The sequence below is a fragment of the Anolis sagrei genome, chromosome 4, assembly GCF_037176765.1.
Source record: "Anolis sagrei isolate rAnoSag1 chromosome 4, rAnoSag1.mat, whole genome shotgun sequence".
Classification (NCBI taxonomy): domain Eukaryota; kingdom Metazoa; phylum Chordata; class Lepidosauria; order Squamata; family Dactyloidae; genus Anolis; species Anolis sagrei.
Window position 1 is genome coordinate 40696498 of NC_090024.1, and position 15205 is coordinate 40711702.

Genomic DNA, 15205 nt, shown 5'->3' on the forward strand with positions numbered 1-15205 from the left:
AAGGCAGCAAGTTGTAAAGAAACCTAAATTAATGCAATATTTTGAAGGGAGGTTATTAAAAGGAAAATTCTCAAATATAAATTTCAGTATTAAAAAGTAACAACTGCATGATATTTAAAAATAATTTCAGGTATTAAGTTATACTTGTTTTGCTCATGTCCTATTTTTCCCCCAAAACAAATACAATTTGGACTGTAACATTGTGGCTTGCTATGTCAAGTCTTTTGTACCACGGAATTTCCGGCTCTTCAGATTTTCCATGTGTGGGGAGGCACTTAGTAAGCATTACTGTACAATATAAACTTTTTGTCTTTTGTTGAGACAAAAAGCAGCCACATGGAAGTAGATTTCAGGCAAAGCTTGAAAAATCTGCTCTTTTGGTCCTTAACTCACAGAACCTCTGGGCTAACATTACTTGAGGTTTAGAGTCACTTTCACATGAGCATCATAACATCCAAATAAAATGTTGGGCATTCTATACAATCCAAAGTAACTGACAAAGAGACCTCAACTACACTGGCTGATTAATCCAGGGTCATTCCACGTGTGGCCACATGTACTATTCCTAACTTGCCACTGCAGCAGAGGTCGGAGTCCAGGTTACCTACAGGATTGCATTTTCCCAAAACAATCCAACCTGAACACTGAGGTCCTCTGGGGGAGGGCTACTTAAGCCCACCAGATCCTGACTGGCAACTATCACCCAGGGAACGTTTTCATCGGCTGCCCCAAGACTGTGGAACAACCTGCCAGAAGAGATCTGACAGCTAAAGGAGCAGTTAGAATTTAAAAGCCATCTAAAGACTTATCTCTTTGGAAGGCCTACCCAGCCAATTTTAATGGTGAACTTTAAACTTGCTTCTAATGTCTTTGTTCTGTGTATTTTAATATGCATTTTATGTTTTAATATGGTGTATTTTGTATAATGTTTTTCAGATTATTGTGTGCTTTTAGTGGTGCTGTAACCCACCTCAAGCCATGAGGAGAGACTGGTAAGAAATAATTTTTATCATCATCACCACCACGAGTTGAGTTGCTCGTTCAAATGCTATATTTTTCTACTTTTTTGAGGGTTGCTAAACCCTTTCTCTTTCTAATGTCATAGATGTAAGAGATAAAACTTTAGGTGGTGGATGCACAATACTCAAAGTAAGGCATAGAAAAATCAACTTCTGCCTCCCCTCCAAGTTTTGAAGACTTATTGGACTAATATTATTCAAAGATGTTTTAAAAACATGCCAAAATAACTACCCTAGCAGGTGTTTGGGGCATTTATTTTCTATTTATTGGGAATACTCGAAAACACCTCACATTTGACCTAGGGGCCATCTTTTCCTATGTAAGTGAAATAAGGGAGGAACTCTGAAAGACAATCAATTTTGGAGTCTAGAATTATCCAGGGGCACTACTGTGTAGAAATGATATTGGTGCAGCTTTACTTACAAGGAAGATGTATCTACAGATGGTTCATTCTGGAAATTCTTGGAAAATGCTCTCTCAGTACAATTTTTCTGATGTTTCCTGACAAACTTTTACCATCCTGGCAAATCATTGACTGTTATAATGGTCTGATAAGAGCTGATCCATCCCATTACCAATGCTAGAAATGTGGTGATTGACATTTTGCAGAGCATATTTCTGTAGAGACCCTTGAGTAAGATATAAAATAACCAAGGTCGATGTTTACTGTATTGCAGTGCCTAATGCCTTTTTTATTTTAGAATATGACTCCAGTTGGTTTAGTATGCCAACATTCTCACTTTAAATGATGGTGTTACAGAAATGACCAAGATTGGCTTTTCTCCTTCTCCACATACTGTGAAATTGCTATCTTTCCCTTTGGGGTGTGAACCTTGCCACTGTTATCTACTTATCTCCTATGATTAAACAATTGCAATGTACTTCGCATCAGGCAAAATTCTGAATGCATTCCAGGAGTGACATTGGCACAGCACATATCAACCCCCTCATTAAGTGCATATATTTCAGGGATCTCATTATAAAAAAATGCCCTGGGATCTGCACTATTGTATAACTACAGAATGGTATTTAAGATGTTAGTTTTTGACTTGTAAATCTGCCAATATCCTGCAACTGGTATTATTTTGTAATTGGTTACTTTCTATAATCTGTGAAATGGGGTTAATTATAAACACTTACAGCAAAGCAACTGAGTGCAAAATAGAGGTAACTCAACAGAGGCTATTGCAATGCCAGGAAGTATTTTCTGGTATTCTCAAGAAAAAATAAAAATAAAAACAAACAAACAAATTAGCAAGCACATTTATCTCCTGATTTCCAGTTGACATATAAGGATGCATGAAAAGAAATCTATGGACACTTTGTAGAAAAACAAAAAGGATAAATAACATTTTAATACAAGTCAAGACTTATTCTTTTGACTACCATATCTGAGACTAATACTTGGTATTTCTTCTCTCCTTCTTTTGGATTGTCTCATAATAGTGTTTTCAAAGCATTGTGTATGGATAGAGGATTGTCACTGGCACATAGAGGATTGTCCCACCCTACCTTTCTATGATGCTATTAATTCTTTGGAGATGCGGGATCTCTTACATATCTTTTTATATGCAGTTTCTGTTAATCAATCAGAGTCTTGAACAGGGGCACAGAAAATCAGTAATAGGATTTGATTAGATTGCTCCCAGATAGTTAGCTTGTCAGCTACACTATTGACTTATTTTCACCATCATTTATTATGGGATAACAACTCCTTAACTCACTTCAACCTTGAATTTGTTTACATACTCAGGGGGTTAAGATTCCTCAGAGTATGTAAACAAATGAATTAAGTTAAGATGGAAGAGGAGGCAGATGAGGCAGATTCAGGAGAACCAGAGATTATTTTGTCACACTAGTTTTAAATAGGAATAAGAGACTTTCAAAGCAATGTATTTCTTGAATTAGAACATCAAATGCTTTCAAAAATGTATGCATGTGTGGTGGGGAGATATGGTGATTTCCAATGTGAATTAGTAGGACAGGGTCAAGGTTGGATTGTTTGGGTTGGGTTGGGCTACTTCTGAAGAGGTCTGGAGATTTCATTCCAGAATGATGGACATTAGAAAACCCCCACACATATGCTTTCCTTCCCTTACTGTTTAGATTTGACCTTTTCAGGATTGTAGTGTAGTTTTTATTGTCGATATGTTTCTTCCTTGTTGTAAATCATCCTGAGTTCTCTTGGAGAGAGGGGGCAGGATTCAAATATTATTATTATTATTATTATTATTATTATTATTATTATTATTATTATTATTTGAAACACAACAAGATTAGTACATAACTAACAAGATCACTATGCTGGTTGTTGTATTGGATCACATGTCGGACATTTCCCAAGTGTCTAGGACTATGTGATGTATCGACGAATAATGCATGCAGAGCCCAGTAGGGTGGCCTTTTGTAGCTAACAGATGGTAATTTTGTATCATCGAAGGCTTTCATGGCTGGAATCACTAGGTTCTTGTAGGTTTTTTTGGGCTATATGGCCATGTTCTAGAGGCATTTCTCCTGACGTTTCGCCTGCATCTATGGCAAGCATCCTCAGAGGTGAGGTCCTCACCTCTGAGGATGCTTGCCATAGATGCAGGCGAAACGTCAGGAGAAATGCCTCTAGAACATGGCCATATAGCCCAAAAAAACCTACAAGAACCTAGATGGTAATTTTATCAGCGCCGATTGTGTTTAAGTGCAGGCCAAGGTCTTTAGGCGCTGCACCTATTATTTATTTATTTATTTATTTATTTATTTATTTATTTATTTATTTATTGTGGGATGCTTTATAGATTGATGTGATATGGAAGAGCTAGAACTGAGCTGAATGTTCACCCAGAATTTGGCAGAGTTTCATAGGGGAGTTCAAACTGCAGAGAAAGCTGTATTTACTGTCACTGATTTTATATACATTCCCCTTTCTGTCTTTCTCAGCTTAGGGTTTACTCAGGACTAGAGCGATTAGCAGAGGATGAACAAAGAGAGGCAAACCAGATCCAAGAGAGCTGAGTGTCTGCCTGATATGTGGCATTTGCAAAGGATTTCTCTCTGTGTGTTTTCCTCATGGAGTTCCTCTGCACGTGTGCAGGTGAAATAATTTATAAATAATTTATTTTACTAGTAAGAGTCTGATTTTTCTCATTCTTGTAGTTTAATTTCCCTTCTCCAAATTCAGTCCAACTCACTTAGGAGCAGGGTGAATGGAGGAAACCAATTCCTTTAGGTTATATACTTTTTACTTTTCCCATTTTTCTTCTCATTCTTCATTAGATTATTCCATTCTTTTGGTGAAAAACTATTAAAGACCATTCAGTTTTCTAATGATGGCAAGGGAGAAACTATTTCACACAGTCTTATCAGGCATTTAGTGAAGGAAAAGTAGCCATGAGATTTGGAAGAGCTATTTTATCTTTCTTTTTTAAAAAGAACAAAAGACAACAATTTTGCACCATTATTAGCAATGACAGTAGATATGCTTACATTCTGTGTTTAGGGTTATGCAGGCCTTTCATTCTGCACTCTCCTTCATCCCATATGAGTAGCTACTTTTTGGGGGGGGGGGGGGATTGTTAATTCCAAGGAAGAAAGATAAAATGTAAAATGAACACCCAAGCCCTTCAAGAGCCCTCTAAGTGAACCCTTCTTCACATTAAATTCAAGGATTATCTACCCATAGAACACCTTGAAAATGTTAGGGACCATTGGAAAAAATGGAAGACCTCGATCATTACAGTCTGTGAAGAAACCATTGGATATTAAACTAAGAAACATCAAGACTGGTTTGATGAAAATGATAATAAGATCCAATGATAAGAAAAAGAAAGCCTTCCAAATATGATGAAGAGACACCAGCTGTGCTGCTAAGAAAAAATATCTAAGCGATTGCAAAGCAGAGGTACAAAGAAGGACTAAGGTAAAGGTAAAGGTAAAGGTTTTCCCCTGACATGAAGTCCAGTCATATCCGACTATGGGATATGGTGCCAAAGATCCGGTGTTGTCCATAGACACCTCTAGGGTCATGTGGCTGGCATGACTGCATGGAGTGCCATTACCTTCCTGCCAGAGCGGTATCTATTGATCTACTCACATGTGCATGTTTTTGAACTGCTAGGTTGGGAGAAGCTGGGGCTGACAGCGGAAGCTCACGCCACTCCCCAGATTCGAACCTGTGACCTTTTGGTCACAAAGCTCAGCAACTCAGTGTTTTAACCCACTGTGCCACCAGGGGCTCCCAAAGAAGGACTAGAGAACTCAAAAACATCTGGTGGACAAAAATGGCTCAAGAAATCCAACACTTTGCAGATGTCCGTGATCCACAAATATTCTTTAAAGCCACTAAGTTTATTTATGACCAAACAAATCATGGCATACACTCTCTACCTTCATCAGACGGAAGCAAACTTCTAAAGGACAAAAGATCATTTGCACTACATTGGAAAGAGCATTACCATAACCTTCTTAACTGCAGCTCCAACATGGCCAAAGAGGTTCCCTAGCAAATCCCACAACAAACCAGGAATTAGCTTGCAGCACTGCCCTTTTTGAAGGAAGTCAGAAAAGCCATCAGCCAACCAAAAAATACCAAAGCCAGTAGACCTGATGGGATCCCTGCCAAAATATTTAAAGAGGGTGGACCTGAGCTGACCCATCATCTCATTGAAAAAGGGCAGGCAACTGAAAAAAATCCCGCCAGACTTCAAGGACATCACACCATCATCACCCTCTTCAAAAAGGGGGAAAGAACAGACTGTGGAAACTATTGAGATATCTCCCTTCTAACCTCTGCTGGGAAAATGCTCACAAGAATTCTTGCATATTTCAGAAGACATCCTCCCGGAATCCCAAAATGGCTTCCATCCCTCCAGAGGAACAGTGTATATGATCTTTATCACACAACAGCTCCAAGAAAAATACAAAGAACAAAATCTCTGTACATGACATTCATTGACCTTGAAAAGGCATTCAACACAGTGAACTGTAGTGCTCTTGGGACCATCCTAAAAATCAGATGCCCTGATAAATTTGTGAACATCCTGTGGCTTCTCCATGATGGCAACAGTCTTGGATAGCAATCACTCCCAAAGTGACTCATTTAAGGTGGAATCAGGTGGAATCATGGCCAAATATGATTGCCTTCCAAGTGTGGGATCTTGGTGGTATGTTCATATGTGACTCTAGAGACCTATTCTTGATCCGCATGTTCTTTGGTAGCGAAGACATTAGTTTCCAGTTGGAAGGTGGTCCCTTCAAGGGTTGGATTGACATGTGTTCCACCTGACACATTTCTTGTTGAAGATATAAGTATGTAGAAATAAAAACATTCTTAAGCATATGAAGCAAAGTGCTTTTTTGTTACTTGCCTTTGGAAAGCAGTCTTCTCATATTTATCTACTATGACCAATGCAGAAGGTACAATTTGACTGATGGCAGAATCAGTTTCTTTGTTGGTTGTTGTGGGATTTTCTGGAACTAATAATGCATGGATTCCACAAAACTGCATTCAAACCAATCAATGCTGAATTTTGACAAGGAAGATAATGAATTAAACATTCCTACAAATTTTAATATTTATGCAAAAATATTTCTAGCCCTTATGGCTAGAAGCCATAAGACTGATTTCAAAATGTATGTGTGAGAGAGTAAGTGTGTAAGTTCTTCATAGTTCCCAGCCCTCCCTCCATGATTAGTACAAACTGAATGTGTTACATAAATAAAAAACAAACATATTAAATGTTACATACTTTTTGTTTGTTGGCACTTCAAAGCAACATACACACACTAACGCACACACATACTCTTTATTATATACAGAACAAAAACAAATGCATGACATAGTACCAATAGATTGAGATAATATCATGCCATTGCAAAATGCAGACAGAGGTAGATTTTTTTAAAGTAGTCCATCATTTATTTTATAGGGTTGTGTTGTATGTGTGGGTATAGATGTAGAAATATAGATATCTTTGCTGCATGTAAATAAAATACCATATCACAGAGGAAAGTTTGGAATAGCCATCTCCTTGATATGTTAGCTTATAATGTACTAGAAACCCTTCTTACCTGCAGACTGAGATGATTTACCACTGTAGTCTACTACTTTATTCTGCAGTGTTGACTAGATCAGCAGTTATTCTTACAGATTTTATGACTGTTATAACCAGGCCCTCAGTACTTGAAGGAAGCTTTTAAAAAGAGAGTGAGGAAAAAAGAATGATCATCTACTACTTCTTTTATGGGGTTACCATAAGTCAACATGCAACTTGATGGTGCACATACACGCATGCTTAAATTGAAAGGCAAATCCAAGAAAGACACAAAGAGAAAGCAAGCTCCACATGGTAATTGATGGTGCACTGTTTAATCCATTTAAAAGTCCAACAAATGTCAGTTTAAGGATTAAGAGCAAATACTAATAATATTAATACTTAATACTATTAGTAATAAAGAGCAAATACTATTAAAATCATTAAGGACATGGTGAAGTAGAGTAAATTCACCACCGAAAAGTAGGTTGTGGTTCCATAACTCCTATGGTTAGTTTTCGGGATCCTCTTAACATCCTTAAAGTGTTTGTTTGATATGATAAAAGGTTGGAGAAGGATGAAATGTATACAATGTGGCAGTTAAATGCTGTAATGGCTGTGGCTTAGTTTCCACTGGCTCTGCCTTGGATCAGAGCATGCCTATGTTTTCTTGGTACCCTCTCCTCCCCCACTCTAAGGAGAAGTTCATTGATTCCATTAATGGTGTGTGGGGTTGGGGATGGAGGGATGCAATGTTTCCTTAAAGAGGGGGGTCTCAGTGGAGGAAGGTGGCAAGTGACAACAGTGCCACATACTATTTTTAACCTGTCAACAACAGGATGGCCATCTCAGTAGAGTCAGGGTAATCTATCAATATTCCAAATGGGAATTTCATTCTGGTGGATCTCTAACTACTTTCTCCTGTTTACTAACTGTGTGTTCTGTTCAACAAGACATTAGAGGCTGTTACTATTAGTACACTCTTCTCCTTTTTTTACATGACCTGGGTCTTATTATTGTCTGCTTGTAATGATAGATGCCTGGATGATCTTGAACAACTGATTTCAAAGAGTTAGGAGTCCTGCTGTCTGCAGGCCTTCACCCAGGAAACACGGGTCGTATTGTTCAAGGACACTTCATGTCGGTGTGATGATGCATCTGTTCCACAGTTCAGATTGAATTGTGAAGGAACTATCCAAATAATAGCCTTCTAAATGGTTGGCTTTTTAAAGGTTTGTACCAAAACCCAGAGATGTTCCCATGTCATCACCCTCTGATGTGGGAATATACACCAGCCACAACTAACTGTTGCATATGCCCAGCTTTTGTTCCATTGCGTCTGATTATCCAAAACAATGCTTATGAACATGTAAATATGAGTGACATTTCACTTCAAGATCCACACATCAGGACCCCAGAGCCATCACCCCAAACTTTTATGAGATATACCATTTTTTTTCTTTCCTTTCGACCATCTCCAGGAACAGATAACTATTGTAATCATCTATCAATACAGGCACTTCTATCAATGAAGTCACAAAGAGTCAGAAGCGACTGAATTAATAAACAACAACATCAATAGAGGCACTTGAAACTTGAAACTTCTTCAACCAAGGCTTCTGCAAAGTCAAGTCCTATTAGAAGGTAGCCATAAAGCAAAAATATCTACCTTGGAAGAAGGACTACTCCATGTAAAGGGGAGAGCTACTGTGTCCTGCCACTGACATGCAAACAGAGAAGGGCTCAGTGTTAATTAGATCCCATCACTTTTGATTTTGTAGAACATGCTTTCCATTTGGGGCAGAAATGAGCAGAAACAGCTGGAATCTCCTTCCCATCTGTGGCTGCTGTGTACAGGGGCTGTCCTTTCAACTTTTTGTGTTAAACAATGTTCATGAGTATCATGAAGAGATTCAAGTATTCACATATAGTGATGCCAGGGCACTGGCGGTAGTAACATCAGTGTGAGTTTATGTTACTACTGGGATTAACACATTTTGTTCATTGTATGGACTCTGATGCATATGTCTCTGTTGGGAAATTCTTCTCAACACCATGAGATCATTAGCTCCCTCTGTGTATTGTTAGCATATGGCATTCATCATTGGCACATGTATACTTTGGCAGCTGAGGAAATGTCTGACAATGATTTTTTTTTTTGTTTTCTGTGTTTCGATTTTCCCCTTTTCTCCCAGTCTGAGCAGACTGTTCACCATTTCAGCTGAGGTTTTTATGGGAGCTAAAGGCCAAAAAAGTAACTTTTCCTATCTGGGATTTGGAAACTTTTCTGCCAACGTTGTGAAAGATTGTCTCATCACCCACTAGAATCAGTTAATTTGTAAGGAACTCACTTTTAGAAAAATGTCAGAAAACCCAGCATCAACGGGGATTATATAAGTTAGTATCACACTCAAAAAAGATCTTCCAACAACACAGAAATACAAAAAAAGAGGTCCTAACAAGAAATCAAAACACTTGAAAAGTAGAGTGATGACTTTATTTCATACATACTAGTTTTGCACTGAAAATCCCATCCAGCCCTTTCAGAGAGCAGTGATAACAAAACAAGCATTTCTGAGAAAGAGAAATAAATATTATTCATATTAATACCTATCTGTTTGAACCCTAACAAGAACATGTCCAATGTTTTCTCCAAAGTAACGAAAAATGAAAACTATATCTCCTACCTAGGCCTCAATTTCAAGACTAAATTCATCTGGCCACATCAAATCCATCTCTGTCCTTCTTTGTCCTAGCAATAAAGTAATGTGATAACTTTTCAGAAGACAAGATGACTCCAGTAAGTAATTCCTATCCCTAGATATGAATGCAAACATTTTTTACACTTGGAAAATGGATAGAAAGCGCGCCTTGACAAATCTATGAATCAGAAGGCAGATAACAGTGTGCTGCAGATGGATTCATATAAAATAAGATGTAACATTCATACCATATGCATTCATCATTTATTAATCAACAGATGCTTAAAAATACAGTTCTTGAGTCCAGGTAGAAAAATACCAATGTGCAGGTACACCTCTATTCACCTTCACATTGTAGCATCTTCAGTACATGTTTATTTTATTTTTTTAGGATTGCTCATAAATGAAGACTCTCAGGGCTAGCATGGTATAGTGGTTTGATTACTGAATTACAGCTCTGGAGGTCAGGGTTTGAATCCCAACTGGAAACCTATTTGGTGACGTTGGGCAAGTCGCACATTCTGTCTCAGAAGATAGCAAAGAACATCTGCTCTCTGAACAAATTTTGCAAAGAAAACACCATGATAGCTGGCCACAGACTCACCATAAGATGGAAACAACATGAAGGCACACACCACCACCACCACAACATGGATGATCTTCTGAGCTACACAGGCATTCCCTAGGTTATGAACAAGTTAGAACAGGTACTTTTTAAAGAGTAACTCCATCCGTATGTGCATGTGTGTGTATGTTGGATAGCATAGGGAAGGACTAAGACCCCTGTTTTGTTTTGTTTATGCACTCTGTGCCCCTGTTCAGAAGATTTCACCTCACATTCTGTATCTGTAATGATTGAATTTTGAAAAAATTGGCTTGCTGTGAAAACAAGGATTGGTGATAAAGCTTTAGTGGAGACACTTTTTCCTTGATAACTTTTACATAAGTGATTTTCTCTTCTTAGAGGTAGATTTCCTCTTACTTCCTGTTGTCTCACCCCCATTCTTAATTATGAGTCATAAGTAAGTCATATGTCTGTAACTTGGGGGCTGCTTGTATATAAACTGTATATAAACTGTTCAGGTTTATCATGTAGGAATGTCTATAGGCCATGTCCTAACTGAAAATGTAGTGTGTGTAATTAAAATGACAAGAAATCCATTTCCAGTTTTAACGCAAACATCAATAACTTACCTGCAAAGTTTTTGAAAAGCAAGACACAGCACCTATCTGTACAGAAAAATAGCCCTTTCTACAGGTTTTTAGAACTGAAACTGTGCCTTTATTATATACTATTTTTTCTGGTAGCAACCAAACGCATTGGAAACTCCAGGAGGCACAAAAATGAGAAAGGTCACATTTGGACCACATTTTGTCAAATAATGACCAGGTCTCATTGATATTTCAAGCCCCTACACATCATCTACTCTCGTTCCATTTGACTTCTGGAGACCATACCTTTTGAGTATCAGCTTAAAGAGCTGGGTTTGTTCAGAAGGTTGAGAGGAGAAATGATAGCCATGTTTAAACATTTCAAAAGATGTCATAAAGAGGGAGCAGCCTTGTTTTCTGCTGCCCTGGATACTAGGACTCAGAGCAATGGGTTCAAATTGCAGGGAAAGAGATTCCATCTGAACAATAGGAAGAACTTCCTGACCATGAGAGCTATTCAAAATGGAACTCTCTGCCTGAGAGTGTGGTGGAAGCTCCTTCTTTGGAGGCTTTTAAACAGATGCTGGATGGCCATCTTTCAAGTGTGCTTTGATTGTGCTTTTCCTACATGACGGGTTTGGACTAGATGGCTTATGTGGTCTCCTCCAACTCTGTGATTCTATGGTTCTGTTTCAGCATGTGGATGTAGATGTTGGAAAAAAGATGAGGTTCAGGTGGGAGTCAAAGTATTGATTCATTTATATATCATTATGGAAATTCTGTGCAAATGGGGAAAAGGTGTCTTCTGAAAACCTAAGTTTATAAATAATGCCATTAGGCCATCCTTCTAACGCATGTCATAGATGTAGATTTAGAAGCAAGAGTTCCTTGTCTAACAGAAGGAATCCTCCCTGAATTTATCCAGGAATAATCAGGATTTCAATGTTTAGATTTTAAATGCTCTTTTTCATATCTGTTGTTGTTCATTCGTTCAGTCGTCTCCGACTCTTCGTGACCTCATGGACCAGCCCACGCCAGAGCTCCCTGTCGGCCGTCACCACCCCCAGCTCCTTCAATGTCAGTCCAGTCACTTCAAGGATGCCATCCATCCATCTTGCCCTTGGTCGGCCCCTCTTCCTTTTGCCTTCCACTTTCCCCAGCATAATTGTCTTCTCTAGGCTTTGCTGTCTCCTCATGATGTGGCCAAAGTACTTCAACTTTGTCTCTAGTATCCTTCCTTCCAGTGAGCAGCCGGGCTTTATTTCCTGGAGGATGGACTGGTTGGATCTTCTCGCAGTCCAAGGCACTCTCAGAACTTTCCTCCAACACCACAGCTCAAAAGCATCGATCTTCCTTCGCTCAGCCTTCCCTAAGGTCCAGCTCTCACATCCATAGGTTACTACAGGGAATACCATGGCTTTGACTAGGCGGATCTTTGTTGCCAGTCTGATGTCTCTACTTTTTACTATTTTATCGAGACTGGACATTGCTCTCCTCCCAAGAAGTAAGCGTCTTCTGATTTCCTGGCCACAGTCTGCATCTGCAGTAATCTTTGCACCTAGAAATACAAAGTCTGTCATGGCCCCCACATTTTCTCCCTCTATTTTCCAGTTACAAACATCAAACATTAGTCCTAATTCAACATGGATTGTGGGATACCTTCTGCTTAAAGGTCCTTCTGACAGCAATGGTATTGTCATTCTGATACCAAGTACAACCATGAATTTTTTTGAAGCGTTTTGGGACTTAATTAATTTTATCCAAATCTGCACATGCAGTATGGTTTTCAATTGTTTTAAACTGTTTAAATGGTTTTTAATTCTCTTGCTTTAACTTGAACTTCAATATATTTTTAATCCATTTATTTCTTACTGTTATATAATATATAAATTGGTTCAATTGATTTTATTGCATGCTGCTCCTGAGATCATATGGTATAGGGCAGGACTAAACTATTTTAATGAATACATATAAAATGTATACATAGAAATAGATCTTTCTATGTAAAAACATTATTCCTTTCCCCTCCAAGAATCTCCTGCCTGCATCTACTGATCACAGAAAATTTGGATGGAGCTAGTTGATTCTCCTTGTTCAGCACTCTTATGGGCCTACTGATATTTTTCTCATGGAAAAGATGGTTTGTGATCCCTAGAGGAATTACAACCATAATAATAACTAGTTTATCTAATATAAAGTATAATATCTAGCCTTTAACCCAAACCAACCCTTAAAAGGGCTGGGGCCTACTATTTTTGCCCCTTCCCTTTCCAAAATCACAAGTTCTTTTCTCTCTCTAATAAATGGATTATCTTTGATCTAAAGACTGAATATTATTTTTTTGCTGACTTAAGATTTTTAGTGCATTGTTTGAACTTTTCATTTGATTGTTTTAAGCCCTTTTTGTGGCATTTCTCATGTTTTTTCATAAAGTTCCAGTGCTGGGGGGGAAATCAAATCATTCCTTGTAGCCAAATGCTGAAGTTGTTGTTAGTCCTTGAAATAAGGAAACTACACTATCACTCTTTTTAAAAAGGACATAGGGAAAAGACGTGCTCTCATATTAATGCATAAGGTTTTTTAAATGGCGTTCATCAGGTTATGCAAAGGTGGGCAAATGGGAAGTAATAAACAATATATACAAAGACCAGCAAAACTGCAAATCAAATCATTAATCTGACCCCAAACCTATGTTCATGCATATACCTGTATTAAAGGGAAATGGTTGCTTTTTATCACTTTCTGGGCTATACATCAAAGGTACAGATAAAACTACCTAATTAACATTAAGACATTTACACAAAGAAGATATTTACATAAGGTTGCTGTTGAATTAGGGCTAGATAAGTGTGTTAGTAGTACCTTTATGGAGAATATGAGGACTGGGGGCGCATCTACCACAGGGGTTCCCAGACTTTTAAAGCAGTGGGCCAGTCACAGTCCTTCAGACTATTGGAGGGCTGGACTATAGTTTGAAAAAAACCTTGAATGAATTCTTATGCACACTGCACGTATCTTATTTGTAGTGCAAAATAACATGAAAGAATAATACAATATTTGAAATGAAGAACAGTATTTCAATGGGAAGTGTGGGGTGATGAGATTGTCAAATTAATTAGGGTCATTGTTGTTGTGTGCCTTCAAGTCATTTCAGACTTAGCGTGACCCCAAGTCTGAAGTCTAGGGGGGGGGGGGCAGGCAAATGACCTTGGACAGCTGCATCTAGCCCACAGGCCTGAATGCAATTTAACACCACATTAAATGGCATGGCTGAATATTATGGAATCCCGTGATCTGTAGTTTGTTGAAGCACCAGCATGCTCGGGCAGAAAAGACTAAAGACCTTTTAAAACTACTACTTGCATTAATCCTACAGCAAAAATGCACCCAGGTTCCATTAAGATTAATCTCTTTTAGCAGAATATGCAAGTAAAAGTGTTAACTTTTCCTGTTTTGCAGACTAGTTTTCAGCAAAATAAAGGAAAAAGGCACAATGCAAATTACTGAACTAAAATCTTTTTAGACTCATTGAAATGTACATTAAGAACATATAGACATAGATTGCCCAGGCTATGGCTAATGAAAGGAAAAATTTAAGTAAAGGATTATCTCAGCAGTATTGATACTCACTAGCTTGAATGATGAAGACTGAACAAGAAAAAAAGAGAGGAAGGACTCTTTATGTTGCCACAGACTTAAATTTATACGGTCATGTGGTGTGGTTCCTTAGATATATGGACACATTGATGACTATTTATTACAACTGGTGACTGAGCAAATGGGAACGTTCTAGAGAGTCAATACGTAAGGAAACAATATGCTGCCTAAGCCCCATTGACCTAATGGCAAATTTGAAATGGAATGTAGAAAGAATGCCTGGCTGAGTAGCATTTTCCAACAGTTGCATTAATAAGGGAAGCAAAGAAAATTAAGCTATTTCCCTCCCAAATCATACAGTTTTGATTATGGGCCTTCTGCTTTATATAAAGACATGAATTAATGGTAGTCTATGAATATACAGAACCTTGGGTTGTGACATTCCTTTAACAGATGTCCCAGATGAGGAAATTCCTTGCAATCTTGGCTCAATAAGTTCCATTTATCCTGGGTAGATGAATGAGAAGAGACATAAACCTAGGGTAAATCACATTTGAAAGTTTCCTGCCAAAATTCTCCACCTCTGCCTCTATTCATGCAGCATGGGACTGCTAAGATCTGCTAAAGTCTGATCTTCTAGCCATTCCCAATCTAATCGCTACTGTATTCTATCAATCACAAATTAAAGAGCTCCAGATACTTAGTGGTATT